Source organism: Triturus cristatus, chromosome 5_2, assembly GCF_964204655.1.
Source record: "Triturus cristatus chromosome 5_2, aTriCri1.1, whole genome shotgun sequence".
Lineage (NCBI taxonomy): Eukaryota > Metazoa > Chordata > Amphibia > Caudata > Salamandridae > Triturus > Triturus cristatus.
In genome coordinates this window covers 169,360,742-169,375,343 of record NC_140588.1, presented here as the reverse complement: position 1 = coordinate 169,375,343, position 14,602 = coordinate 169,360,742, and the positions used below count along the sequence as shown (strand labels likewise).

At 44.4% G+C, this 14,602-nt stretch overlaps 1 protein-coding gene, 1 long non-coding RNA gene, 1 other non-coding gene and 1 pseudogene across 5 annotated transcripts in view; 3 read left to right on the top strand and 1 right to left on the bottom strand.

Moving 5' to 3' along the window:
- Nucleotides 1-14,602, bottom strand: part of LOC146822744 (cytochrome c oxidase subunit 4 isoform 1, mitochondrial-like) — a 342,020-nt gene that overhangs the window by 64,556 nt on the left and 262,862 nt on the right. The window lies entirely within an intron of this gene.
- The window catches only part of LOC146822745 (uncharacterized), a 163,394-nt gene that overhangs the window by 10,382 nt on the left and 138,410 nt on the right, over nt 1-14,602 (top strand). The window contains exons 2-4 of the long non-coding RNA XR_014962076.1: nt 7,810-7,832; nt 9,732-9,800; nt 11,316-11,377. This is a non-coding gene — a long non-coding RNA (uncharacterized LOC146822745). The remainder of the gene's footprint in view (nt 1-7,809; nt 7,833-9,731; nt 9,801-11,315; nt 11,378-14,602) is intronic.
- LOC146822747 (small nucleolar RNA SNORA73 family) lies at nt 8,576-8,778 on the top strand (annotated as a pseudogene).
- LOC146822746 (small nucleolar RNA SNORA63) lies at nt 11,664-11,788 on the top strand. The gene has a single exon (XR_014962322.1). It is a non-coding gene; the product is annotated as a small nucleolar RNA SNORA63 (small nucleolar RNA).

The window sequence follows — 14,602 nt, the reverse complement described above, 5'->3', positions numbered from 1 at the left end:
CCTCTCCCTCGGCGTACTTCATACACAGGTAAAGAGCGGGACAGCACTCGAGGCAGCCCTGTTGCGAGCTTGGGATGCCTTATGCTGCTTTCCCGCCTTTCCACGACTGGAACGTAAATTCCACACCATATCTGAGAAGCACTCTGAAGGTTATGACATGTACACTGGTGAGAACACGAGAATGGAATCGTCCTTTCGCTTCTGCACCGTAACGGATAAAGGGGCATATTATCAAGGCAGGCAATACAATTATCGCTGCTTTAGTGGCAGAAAACTGTCGCTAAAGCAGCGATAATGGACTTGATAATATGCTCTATGAATTTCCAATTGAAGCCCATGTTAGATGTCCTTCACATCTAACATGGGCTTCAGTTGGAATTCCATAGAGCATATTATCAAGCCCATTATTGCCGTTTTAGCGGCAGTTTTCTGCCACTAAAGCGGCGATAATTTTATCGCCTGTCTTGATAATATGTCCCTAAAGTTCTTAATTACGTCCTAAAATCAGTGTAAATTTCTACTGCGTCACAAAACGAGCGCTGTAAATTGAGGCAGAGTATTAAGCAGGGATGCATTTCCAGTGACACCGAGAATGTTTATATTCTTATTTATTTATTGATGTATTCTATTTTATCTATTTATTTATTTATTTATACGATTACTTCGCTTTTTAGCATCACGGTTCTTGGCTTGCCTACTCTGGTGTTTTAGCTGGTAGTGAATAAAGCCCCCTTGCACTCCCCTTGCTGCTGAGTTGGTTTTTGCTTCAGGGCCCGAGTTGAAGGGGCGCGTGCAGCGGCTAGAAGCCATCTGAGATGGGACAGCTGCAGGTAAATAAAACTGACAACATCACACCACCAGCTTTCTGTAAAGGGGAACAAATACAACAAGCATTGGCATAGCCAATAGGTCTCGCTTTTGGGACCTTATAAGTGTTTAGCCATGCAACAGCTGATGTTGTTGCACCAAGGATATTGTGCTGCATAACTAAACACTTATAAGGTCCCAAAAGCGAGACCTATTGGCTATGCCAATGCTTGTTGGTGTTTGGTTCTCTCCCACGGAGCCTGCCCGTTACATGTGGTCTTGCGTGTTTATTTATGGTTTGTCTGATGCACTATAAATGTATATATTTTATTCTGGCTTGTCACTACGATCGCGCCTCCTGCTCCATTGCTCTTCCTGTCACTCACCCCATGTTAGTTCAGCACTGCCTCGAATCTTGGCATGTGACTGTGACCGGAATCTCCATCAAATCATGGGGACAATACTTTATCCCCATAAATATATCCATGAGGCCACACGCAGGTGTAAGCAAAACTACCAACTCCTCAGGCTGTTCAAATCTTCAATGCCACAAACATTCTGACCTCATATAAATATCTCCTTAACAGTCCACGTGTCAAGTTTGTGTCCTTGATTGCTGTAGGTAAACGTGGTGATTAAGATTGAATATTCTTTCATTCGGGGGCTGAGTGCTGACTGTCAAGAACGCCGATCCTTGCTGCTGAAGGGTGCCGCCTACCTGTGTCCTCGGCGTTCCGTGGAGGGTCCTGCTTCTCTGCTGTGTCCCGCGCCTCTCCCCCGCCGTCGCACACCATCGCGACCGCTGTGTGGGGAGGAGCGCCAGAGGGGACTACAATACCCAGGGTCCCCAGCGTGGCAAAACCGGAAACGGAGCTGTTTGCGCGCCCGGAGGCGCTATTTAATTGAACCTGCCCTCGGCAGAGCGGGGGCTGAGTGCTGACTGTCAAGAACGCCGATCCTTGCTGCTGAAGGGTGCCGCCTACCTGTGTCCTCGGCGTTCCGTGGAGGGTCCTGCTTCTCTGCTGTGTCCCGCGCCTCTCTCCCGCCGTCGCACACCATCGCGACCGCTGTGTGGGGAGGAGCGCCAGAGGGGACTACAATACCCAGGGTCCCCAGCGTGGCAAAACCGGAAACGGAGCTGTTTGCGCGCCCGGAGGCGCTATTTAATTGAACCTGCCCTCGGCAGAGCGGGGGCTGAGTGCTGACTGTCAAGAACGCCGATCCTTGCTGCTGAAGGGTGCCGCCTACCTGTGTCCTCGGCGTTCCGTGGAGGGTCCTGCTTCTCTGCTGTGTCCCGCGCCTCTCTCCCGCCGTCGCACACCATCGCGACCGCTGTGTGGGGAGGAGCGCCAGAGGGGACTACAATACCCAGGGTCCCCAGCGTGGCAAAACCGGAAACGGAGCTGTTTGCGCGCCCGGAGGCGCTATTTAATTGAACCTGCCCCCCGCGTCGCGGGACCGCGCGCGGGCTAAGCCCGGGCAAAGGGCGGGGCGTCTGTGGCCGTCCGGGGCCGGAAGAGGCCGGGCTGGGCCACATTATTGACGTTTGTGCCTACGGGTTACCTTCCCTGGGATTGACTTACCAAAGGTATTGTTGTTGAAATCATTAGCTCCTTTGGGTTACTATCACCAGCTTGATTTCCAGCCAGCACCATTGTAACTGGAAATAATGTCTAAGCAAAGGAATCCCTCTACGACAAATACGATGGACAACTATCTGGTACAGATTGTTAGCAAAATCAACAATGATAGGAGGGCATCTTTGGGGCTAACATGTTCTCCTAATTCCCCTCCGTCAATTCCTTTGTCTGGTTTACCCTTGGACTCTCCTTCTCAGGCTAATAGTAGCAAGTCCACTGATTTAGTGATTTTAGACAGTGATATTTTTGACTCCTGCCCACCCCTAGCCCCCAATTCGCCATTAGATCTTGTCTTAGATATAGTGGAGGTTGGGGAAGGGGTTGACCCACAGTCTCCCGCTCTTCCCTTGAGAAGTAAGCTGGTTAGAGCGTGCAGAAAATCCCAGTTTAAAAGCAATGGGACTCGTCTAGGAAGGAAAAGGGCAACCACTGAGAAGAAAAGTGCTAATAAAGAAGATGTACAAGGGTCACTTTCTAACAAAATTCCTGAGGTTGAGCTCTCTGCGAAGATAGTAGCCATGATTGATACCAAAATAGAAAATCTCATAGCTCCATTGGTAGCCAAAATTGATCATTTAATGGCAGAGGTAGCCAGGATGAACGCTATAATAAATAGACCAGTGGACGAAGCCACTAGACTAATTCCACTATCCCCAAATGTACGCATTGTAAATGGGGCGCCCCCAAATGGAGGAGAAAGCATCGCAGTAAATGAGAAAGCTAATGCCCCAATCCAGCAATCTGGAATTAATAAAACCCTCCAGAAGGCATGTATAGATAACCACAAAGGTCGAACACTGGCAAGTGACCAATTTCAATGTATTACCGAGGCTGAACCCCTATCATTGGTTCTTGCCAATGTCCCTACTTTGATTGCTGATACAACAGAAACCACATCCTCTTTGATCAGCAAATCTTTACATTGGTTGGTGAACAACATGAGGATGTCCCCTTGTGGTGAGCAGAAACTAGCAGGGGAAATTATCATGGCTAGAAGGGTCCAATGGCTAGGGCACCACCCTAAGAAATTCAAAGGAGATTGTGTGGTCCTTAATTTTTCAAATTCCGAAGTCCTCCCAAATGTTTTGGCCAACATAAAACCCCCGCAGCAAAGACAAGGAGTTATCATCCCGCTAACTCTAAAGTACTTTTACCATAAGAGAAATAGAGATACACATAGAGTACTATTGAGACCAGGGTGGACTCCGTCTTTGAATAAAGGGGGTAGGAGTGAATCTATTAGCAACTGGAATATTAGCCTAGAAAATAGGTTTGGGGTGCTATCTGATTTAAACGCATGCGATTGACTCGGAGATGGAATTATCTTGGCGAACAAGAACATAGCATCGCCCAATACTATGGCCACCTCTTCAACACTTACTAGTCCTAGAGACGTTGGGACAGAAGGGAACAAACGGGCAATCCAGGTTGACGCCATTGAACCATTGGGGTCGATATCGACTAGCAATCATGGAGGGGCGAGTCTAGCATTTGATCCATCAGTAAATGATACACTAGGAACTCTAAGTTCTACCATTGACTACCTGGCTAGGACAAATGACGAGACATTAGGCCCATTGACTAACATCCTTCCTTGCCCTCCCGTAATTGATCCAGGACTGGCTATCTTATCCTGGAATCTTGCTGGTATAAAAAACAAGCTTCATTCTGGCGTATGGTGCAGCTTTGTCGACCAATTTGATATAATTTTATTCCAAGAATCGTGGTCTCTGGTCCCAGTCTTCCGTTCTGGGTTTCTTAATTTTTACACACCTGCTATTAAAAAAACAAAAGGCCGACCATCGGGTGGTTTAATAATTTGGGTACGTCAATCATTACGATGTAAAATCACTCAACCCAACCTTCCATCCGATGATATTTTGTCTTTAAATTTCATTTGGCCCAATGACCAGGGCATGGCTATTTTTACTATTTACGCTCAAGGGATGGTTGGAGGAACTTTGTCTGAGGTGACAACTGTTTTGGACCACCAGCTCGCAGTGCTTCCTCCTGAAACGATAAAAATTGTAGGGGGGGACTTTAACACGACCTTTGAGCCTCTTGGCCCCGAGGACCAATTTCTCGCTGTCGAGGAGGATAATAGGTGGGGTATTCCCCAGCTGGATCTCCCACCAGTCAAGAGATGGTCCGCTGCAGCCATCCAACTAAAAGCTCTTTGTTTAGAAAGAGGCCTTAGATCCGCCAATGGACGTACTAAGTCAGATCGCCTGGGCGTAAGTAGGTTTGACAATGGCAGGTTTGCTAGCCGTATTGATTATTTCCTGGTGGATGTCAGAGCCTGGAATAGACTGAACGACATGTCTATAATTCAACGTGATGAAAGCGATCATAATCCCCTGTGCTTAGAATTACAACTATTAAACACCCCAAGAGAAACGAAAACTGGGGGAGAGAAAACAACCCTGGACGTCGTCGTATCGAACAACATGCGACATGTCAAATGGGATAGATTTGTAGAGAAGATGGGAAACTTAGAGGACCTTAAGAAAGCGACCATATGTGAGGTGGCTAATCTAGGTCCCAAATCAACCAATATTAATTTCCATCTAACTATGCTTGAGGCCCATAATATCTTTTTCTCAAAACTCCAAGGGTTCTTTATGAAGCCCACTAGTACTGGAAAAGCTATTAAGGGATGTCCACCTGAGGAGGGATGGTTTAATAAAAATTGTAAAATAGCACGTCGTAATTTGAGTGCTGCTCTGAGATCAAGAGACGCGGAAGATGTGAGACTAGCCAGGAAGCTATATAGACAAGCCCAGCTAGTCGCCAAGAAAGATTGGGATGAGAAACAGTGGCAGGATTTGAAACACGCATGCCAGGCTAAAGATCAAAAACGATTCTGGGCCACAGTAAAGTGGGGGTAGAGGTGGGTCTGCACCTTCCCCTCAAAATAATGTGGCAAACAACCAATGGGTAGACTTTTTCAAACCACAGTACGCTTCTGCTTCCCCTGTAGGAGAACATCCACTTCCTGTCACTATCTATTTTCAAGTGCAGGTGTTCTCAATCGAAGAAGTTAACTTAGCCCTGGACAGCATAACAGTGGGTCGAGCACCGGGAATGGATGGGATTCCCGCGGATGTGTTTTTAACAGACAGACTATCTTGGTGCCAATATTTCCAATGGTTAGCCAATTCAGTAGCCATGGGTGCTCCCATTCCTTCTTCATGGAAAGGGGCGGAAATAATCCCGGTCTTTAAAAAAGGGGACAAATCATTCCCAAGCAACTATAGACCTATTAGTCTCATAGATTCAGCACAAAAACTAATAGGTCGATTAGTACAAAACAAGTTACAATCTTGGGTTGAAGACAATAATATTTTATCTCCATATCAAGCTGGGTTTAGACCTTGTACCAGCTCTATTGACCAAGTTTTTTATTTCTTAGCTCTTTACTGGAGGAATGTGAAGCTGACCAAAGGGACCCTTTACGCGGTCTTTATAGACCTGAGATCAGCCTTCGACCTGGTGCCCCGTTCTAAACTTTGGAGGGTCCTTGCCCAAGCAGGCATGGCCCCGGAACTACTAACTTTACTTGTCCGCTTACATGAGAACAATTACGCACAAATTAGATGGGGAAGCCAGGGAGAGGTGACTGACCCATTCCCTGTCGAACGTGGCGTTCGACAGGGATGTGTCTTGGCGCCCACGTTGTTTTCCTTATACATTAATGGGATAGTTGACCACCTTGGATGTTCCCCCACGGATGCCCCTATATTGGCAGGCTCCAGAGCGCCTGTTCTCATGTTCGCGGACGACACGCTGTTGGTTTCGCGAACTCCAAGTGGACTACAGAAAGCGTTAAACATATTTGCTGATTTCTGCCAAGAACGGGGCCTTGAAATAAATACCTCTAAAACTAAATTTATGTGTTTAAACCAGCGACAAAATTTTAGAGGAGTGATTAAATTTAATGGCATCCCGCTGGAACAGGTTGAGGCTTTTACATACCTAGGTATATCCCTTCAGAATAATATGAAATGGTCAAACCATATTGACATGACTGTCTTAAAGTTCCATCAGCTAGCAGGTGCAATCATTTCTAAGCATAAATCCTCATTGACCAAACCAATTGGGCCCGCCCTGGAAATTTACAATATGAAAGTTATTAGTGCGTCCCTGTATGGCTCGGAACTATGGGGGTTTGCTAACTTGAATTGTTTAAGACTGGCTGAAAACAAGTTTTTACGTAGCTTAACAGGTGTTCCCCAAAGTACTCCGATGATTCCGTTAAAATATGATTTAGGGAGGAAAAAAGTTGAAGATCTGGCGCGACTACGTCCACTTTTGTATTGGCGGCGGATTATGGCAATGCCAGAACTTGCACACTATGCTAATGCCCTGAAAGATATTATTAGGGCTGACCGTTTTCATTCCATTTTATGGCTCAAAGAAATCAGGAATTTGCTTATAAAACTGGAGCTGGGGCATTTATGGAATGATCCAAACGGTTCAAGCATTCCAGCAAAGCCAATCCTCAAGAAATTGTACTGGGACATGACCTTGATATCTGCCTCTCGTGCTGGCCAAGACTCCAATCTGACTGGTCGTTTTTTTGATATTAAATTTTTATCATCTTATGAGGCATTTTGGGATATTATAGAGAGGCCCATGGATAGGAAACTGTATTTCCAGTTCAGAATTGGGTCTCTCCCTGTAAAAGCTTTTACCCATAAATGGTCATCTTCCCAGGATGACAAATGTCATTATTGTCTAGACTTGATTGAGGATATTGGTCATTTGTTGTTTGTATGTCCGTTATACAGCGCCCCCCGCCTTAGGTGGTTAAAGCCAGTATGTTCAAATCTGGGTACACGTAGCTACAAGGAGGCCCTAAGAATTCTAGAATCTGATTCCACCCCCTGCTTGGCTATTGCTGTTGCAAAATTTCTGGGATGGGCATGGATATTGTGTCTTCGTGCCCTGAAATCCCTTGAAATTGATCAATGAATGTTTTACCACCAAGAAAAGTCTAATTAATTTTTTATCCAGTGTTGATCTTTTTAAGATTTTTATTGATTGATGTTGTTTTTATCTGATATTATTCGCCAGCTTCATGATTTAATGTATTTTTAGTACATTTTAGCTTAGTATTTATGAAATTCTTAGAATGTACCTGCTTTTATGACATGCTGTCGAATAAAGCTTTGAAACTTGACTTGAAACTTTCATTCTACTTACCCTGTGGCCCAACCGGGACACCGTGACAAGTTGCTCTTGTGGCTCTGTCCTAGTGGGGTGTCGAAGCATAGTAGAATTAATAAATTTAACATGCCACGTAGCTTTCTGCTGTGTTGCCTCATTTTGTCTTTTTAATCAATTTTGCTTTTTTCCATAGGTGTTATGTCTGAGCCTAATCTGGTAAGTGGCACTTCCCACATCACATTCCTGTGTCATGCGTTAATCAAGTTGTTTTGCTGTGTTTATCGCTGCGCACATAAGAGATTCTTTGAGCACGAAATGACTTCCGCTGGCTTCTTGCCTCATAAAGGATAGGACTTAACATGAATTGTGTTCTCTTTTCGTAGGACTTAATTTTTTTTTCTGAGGTGGATTCTAAAAAAAATGCTGTTTTTATTTTTTAGTATGGCATAGATTTTGGTAATTGGTGTTTCGTTTCCACCAGGTACATGGATTGTCAGTTTCCCACCAGCTTGAACCTGTTTCAGTGAAGGACCCTAACGTGTACTAAATATGTATTGCACGGGTCCTGATCGCCTAGTGGCGATCAAAGGAAGACTCTCCATAGTACTGCGTCTGAATCATAAGGTCACCTGGCTGGTACACTGCACTCTCTAGGCCAGAATGTGTACTTGCGATCAGGCACATCCTATGGAGTCATAAATCTCTTTTACTTGAGCTAAACGGCAGAAGAGTTAAAATGTGATAGATTGCTATGGCACAACTGCAGGAGGAAGGCGCTTCAGTAACTTAAAAAAAATATATAGCGTTACAATTGTGGGGAAATCCTTAACTTGTACAGAAGCAAAAGGTTTCCTTTTGAAAACTCCGCTGGCACTGAAGTTGGAAAAAGTTCGGGTTGGCTGTGGCTTGCTGGTTTTGATTAATTCATTTGTATTGTAAACTGTATTTTTAATGGTGACCCAACGGGGATACCTGGGGGAGGTTGCTCTCCCTCGGTTCTGTCCTAGTGGCATATGGGAGCATAGGCTTTTGGGCCCATGACGTACAGTCCTGTTCCACGCCATTGGAGAGCCAGCTTTGTTCGCAGCCGCTCCTGTATATTCTACGACTTCTCAGAGTCCTCGGACCATGACTGAGGAGACAAACCATGCAGGATACACTTCCGCATTTCCATACGTGGTGAGGCTACGTAAGCCTGGGTGTATACTTGGTCATTGCAGAAGGGATACTTGAGTAACCTATGGCTCAGGGTGTTGGTGCTTGGAATCATATGGGGGCATATTTACAAGCAGGCGATACAAAATTATCGCCGCTTTTGCGGCCGTTTTCGGCCGAAAAGCGGAGATAATTTTATCGGTAAATTAGCAAGGCCACGCTAACGCGTGAAACCTTGCTTTAGCGTCAGGATTCCTAACGCCCAGCTTTGCATCTCTAATGAGATGCAAAGTGGGCGTTCCTGACCGAACATGATAGGAGAAATGTCGCTAAGCGACATTTCTCCTATCATCAAGCCCCACGCTATGAAGCATAGCGTCAGGAAAAGTAGCGATAACACCTGTTATCGCTACTTTCCTAACACCTGCTTCAGGACTGACTTAGCCATGATATCCTATGGAGGGTGGATATCATGGCTAAGTTTGTGAGTCCATATCAACAAGGTAACGTGAGATTATCGCTGGGTTTCCAGCCATAATCTCACGTTAGCCAGTTAGCGTGAGGATTTTTATCGCTATTGAGATAAGCGTTGCTAATAGCACACTACCTCAGCGATAAAAATCCGCGCTAGCCGGCGATAATTATCCTAGCGCTAAGTGCGATTTGCGATAATTATCGCCGGTTGTTGTAAATATGCCCCCTACTTTGTCAGCATGGCTGCTTCAATCATGCATATTGCTTTATATACTGTACTGAATCTTGTAATGGTTCTCCACTCTTGACACTGTTGCCATGTGGTAAACATTGTGCACCAGTTTATATTGCATGTTTTAGTCTTCAGCTTTTGCTAAAAGCCCAGCTAGACTGCTCAGCATAAGGTGGAAATAACGTGTGATTGAGAATGTAGCTGTGTATACCAATACTTCTGAGTCCTAACTTATTCAATTTGCTTTTCTGTAGGTGGAAAGCAGCATGGACTGGCCACATCGTTCTTCAATCTTGAATAATGGGCGAAGAGATTCAGTGATGGTGTGTTATACTCTGGATTTTAATGTTGCTGTTATTGCCGCATAGCATGCTTGCAACTGATAGCGTCATATTTAAAAAGAAAAGTCTTATCTTCAATTCAGGTGGTTTGCCAATTCCTATATTTCGGGCGTTGGCCTGCTTTTTGAACAGGACATGGTTGCTATATAGGAGTATAAAGCTAGAATTGGCAGTTATGCTAGCTAATTATGTATCCATGCTAGAGTAAAGGGTTTGACTGCAGCACTCAGTTTCCTCAAGTAGTGAAAATACATTTTACTGCTTCCTATGCTGCATGTTCAATATAGTTTAGGTTTTAGAATTTGCTTGGCAGAAACACTTAGCTGCCCAGTACCAAGGTCTCTGCATGATGTAATCGTTCTGTTCACATGAACAGACCTCATATGGGCCTCTTGAGTGCTAGACCTAATAAAATGAGGTCGGTTCTGGCGTTTGCAGAAGTAACATTTGTAAGTAAGCATAGTCTGCCCAAGTTGTCCATGGAGAATACATTCCATGCAGCCTAAAAACTAGGTAATAGGTGCTCTGGCGTCATTCCTCAGCTACATTCTGATTCTGATTTTTCAATCAGTAACTCCGCATCAGAGGCGTGGTGCAGGCACTCAAAACTCATGTTGTACCAGTCCGACAACAAATGTGTTTTATTTAGCACAGTTGGCAGTACGACTGCTATTCTCCCACTTGAAATTAAGTACACAATTATGCAAAGCTCCAACATGGCTTGTTTGTATGTTAGACTTTGCATGTTTGCACTTTACATGTGGCTGCATGCGCCTCTGCTAGGTCTTACCATGAGTTGCACCAGAGGTTCATTACGCCCAGAAGTGCCTTCTGGCGCCAGGAGACATACTTCTAAACTTGCACTAGTTTGACCTTTCCTTCAGATTTTAATTCAGATTGGTATTATTCATGTTTACATCTTTATACAAACTTGTACGCATCTACAAGACTGAGCCACAAGCAATTTGGGTTGGGCTGATCAGAGTTTCACTCAAAGCCCAACGGTTCCACACCGCAATCCAACAACAAATCTCACAACACATTCACAACACCACATACATCCAGTCCACAACACAGAATAACGCATGCCACAATTCAATAGCACACCGCATAGTTAAACTTGACAACACAAAATACAGTTCCAAATAATTGCACTCTGACACCATCTCACTCCACACAATTGTGGTACACTACTGCATAATAACTATCCACATAATTCCACTGCACACTATGCCCCACAAATCCACGCTACACAATTCCACAACTAAACATTCCAACCCACATTCCACCCCACATGACTGGGTAAAAGACCACTTACAACGCCAGTATCTCCAACTCTTGCAGAAGTGAGACCTCTTAGCTTTGACAACTTTTGTTCTTGTAGTTTACTTGTTCGTCCACCTTTTGCCCAATTACGCCCTTTATGCGTTGACATGTTTGCATATGTTGTAGTCTCTGCCGGTTTGTGCTAATGAATGTCTGTCTTTTCTTCTGAAGGGTGCCCTTTGTGAGACGCGTTGTGCAATAGCGACGTGTGCAGTGCTCATGTATGCCAACCGGTAAGTACTTGTTTTACCTGGATAGTCTACTCATGGTAGTTAAAGACTGTAATACAGAAAGTGGCGGTGAGCATCTTACAGAAGCTTATTTCACATCTTGAAAGCCTATAGAAAATGTATCCATTGCTCTGGTATGCTTGTTCTTAATCATGTTCCTTGTATGCCGAAGGGATAACTGCTGTGGGCGACTCTAGGAGGTTACATTTGTGTTCCATATTTAACTTGCCAAGTATCTGCTCTCTGGATCGCTCTACTGAGCCGCTTTAAACTTGGAATTGAATGACCCATGCAGGATAAGTTACAGCCCAGCTTGACGTGCTGTGTTGTCGTTCCCCCTGCACAAAGCAATTGATTCTACTATCCCTGCCTGTTCTGATGCAACAGCAGGCAGGGACGCTTGGTCTCAAACACGCTTGCTCTCTTATACAACAAATGTGGATTGCATATTGGCACACATGTAGTTACTGTTCATTGGACTGCAAAACCTGGGGGGGTTTAGATCTGCATCTGAACAGGGCACTCGCTAAATAAGAATATAATTAAACTTGCTTCAAGGCACACTATGTACGTGATTATTTTTTTAAATTATTTATTTTTAGGTCTCTGGCGAGACTTAAAGTAAGGGCTTCAAAAAATGCTACCGCCGGCCACACCTTGCAGTGCATGTGCGCGGGCGCGCGCTTGAGCAGAGGCGCCATATGGCGTGATTACTGCTGTGCACGCACCACTCGCGCACATGCACTGCAAGCTGTGGCTGGCGGTAGCATAAGCTGGCGCTTGCTTTTTTTTTTCTTCTGTTTATTACTTCTATGTAGTAATGGCGGCACCCGTGCTTTAGCTTAAACATCTTAGGCTAAAGTCGGGTGCCGAGATTGCTTCAAAAGTAAAGAAATAGACAATTCTTTACTTTTGAAGCAATCTCGGCACCGACTTTAGCTTAAGATGTTTAAGCTAAAGCACTGGTGCCGCCATTACTACAGAGCAGTAATAAACAGAAACAAGCATTGGCATAGCCAACAGGTCTCGCTTTTGGGACCTAATAAGTATTTAGTTATGCAACTGTTGCATGGCTAAACACTTATAAGGTCCCAAAGGCGAGACCTATTGGCTATGCCAATGCTTGTTTAAGTGTGTGCTCATTTTTGTGTTGCTGAAAGCAAAAAAGAAAAAAAAAAGAAAAATACAGGTTTTAGTCATGCTGCCACAGAGTCAGCTAATTAAGCCCGGCGTGAAAAATATTATATTGAGCCTAATTTGAAGCAACTAATTCTATCAATCAAAAAAAGAGGTGGGATCGTAGGCATTCGTTTTGAGAACACCTCCTCACCCTGTCATCAGTCAAATATGTTTTCTGCCAAGCTGGTGTTAGTCAGGAGATCTCACCGATGAAATGCCGTTTGCTCGCAGCTGTACTCGGTGACAAGCAGAGTCAGGCGAATACAATTATTGATAGTTTCCTTCTCCACAATGTAGTGCAGCAGACATGCTAAGCTGTGTTTGAAGAGGATCACTAAAATTGGTATCAGTATAAGGTGAAACTAAGAGATAATTGCACAAGTTGCATGATATGTGCATTTTGTGGGCCATATACCTCCAAAACATTGATGAGTTTAGCAAAGGTTCGCCTGCTTTTTAAATGAGAGATTGCGCAAACTAATTTAAATGTATATTGTGACGTATGTTATCATAATAACTCGTTTAATCAATATTAACATGCAAATACAAAGTACTACAACCTCTTCCCCATCCAAATGCTATTTTCAACCCAGCTTCCCTTCCCCGAACTAACGACTACGGGTTTAAACAGTAACGCCTACAATAGAGTTGAGGGTCCTATTTTCGCTTGCCCTAGCAGCAGAGTATGTAGGGGCATATTTACAAGGGCCATATCTCCGCTTTTTTGGATTTTAAAGCCAAAAAAGCGGAGATAAAAATATCGCCCTATTTACAAGAGGGTGATAACATTCATTAGCGCATGTTAGCATCCTTTTACCCGACACCTCCCTTTGCATCTCTAATGAGATGCAAAGTGGGCGTCACTGGGCAGTACAACCTTGTAAATATCGCTGATGTACACATCGCGATATTTACAAGGCTGCTCACACATTTTAGCAGACGTTAGTTTTTGGAGAAAACAGCAGTTTTCTCCAAAAACTAACGTCTGCTAAAATGCAGACTTAGCTATACTTACCATTGGGGGTGGATTATGCTGATACAACAACAGGGTCGTATCAGCAAGGTTATCGCCGTTTTCCATGGCACATCACTGGAAAACCAGAGATGTTCCATGAAAAACATCGCTATAGCTGGGAAATTATCGCCATTGCGCTATGCATTTTTAATACAACGCTAGCATGGCGATAATTTCCTGCGATAACATTTCTCTCGCTAAGAGCGGCCAGCGATAATTATCGCTGCCGCTTGTTAATATGCCCCGTAATAAGCTAACAGCTCCTGTTTGCTAGGACCTAGCAGGCCCTCACATCTGGGGCTTGCATCTCTATGGTAACATATATTGCACCACAACAGATTTTCTTTATTTTATTTCGTGTTATTGTCTATAGCGTCAGAGTTTCAGAGCGCTATACAAGGCATAGGTAACATAATTGTAGTATGATATACAGAGTGTTTACAATTGAGCACAAGACGCCTTGAGAGAACAATTTCACAGCGATGTACATAAGCATTTGAACGGAAACCATCATGTTTTGTGCGGGCGCTCGCGTGGTGCAGACATAAAGTTCTCCTTCACTTGACGTATGTATCCCGATAAAGGCAGACAGGAGCAGCTCTATAATGCGTAGAGCAGGGCGACGACAATGAAACCCTAGGAAAGTCCAAGCCCAGGGCTTTAAGTGGAATGAAAAAACTGGGGGGAGGGGTGTCTCTCAAAGGGGCGTGGTCAATGTAATTAAGGGCGTGGCTTAAAACACATAAGCTAAAAATCTGTGTTTAGCACAGTGTGCCACCCAACTTGCATTTTGCTGTTCCTGTCATTACGTCCAGATATATGATAAAACAAGTCACATCATACCTACAAGTCTGGACTATTGGCTTTGTCAATGGTTGCTAGTTGCATAAGATAAATAAGCAGCAACTATGGCTTGTACATAATATTGAAAAGAACTTCCCGGGTGACACCACGACAATGTTGCTGCTCCTGTTGTGTTGCGCCTGTGACGCAACAGGCACACAACGTGGAGGTCATGTGACCCTGAATTAATA